We start from the raw sequence: 278 nt of genomic DNA, 5'->3' as shown, positions 1-278 counted from the left end.
TACGCGTGAGCCCTCTGCTCGATCTCGGGCGGTAACCCATGTAAAACTCTGTTATCAGCTGTCTATAATTGAATATGCAAAATAGCACCCTCTGGCGGCTCTTGTAACTGCCTTATCTCTGGCCTCCATCACTCGTGTTCACTGATTACTGATAGGGGGGGGGGGTTGAGTAGGGGGGGGTGAAGGGGAGGGGGGAGCGTGATTGGTGTAGTGTTTGTGTAATTGTAATAACAAACTCCTGTTTTGTGATGTAGGGTTTGTGTGTGTCTGTATGGATC

This window comes from Penaeus monodon, chromosome 28 (genome assembly GCF_015228065.2).
Source record: "Penaeus monodon isolate SGIC_2016 chromosome 28, NSTDA_Pmon_1, whole genome shotgun sequence".
Lineage (NCBI taxonomy): Eukaryota > Metazoa > Arthropoda > Malacostraca > Decapoda > Penaeidae > Penaeus > Penaeus monodon.
This window is presented reverse-complemented; position numbering follows the sequence as displayed.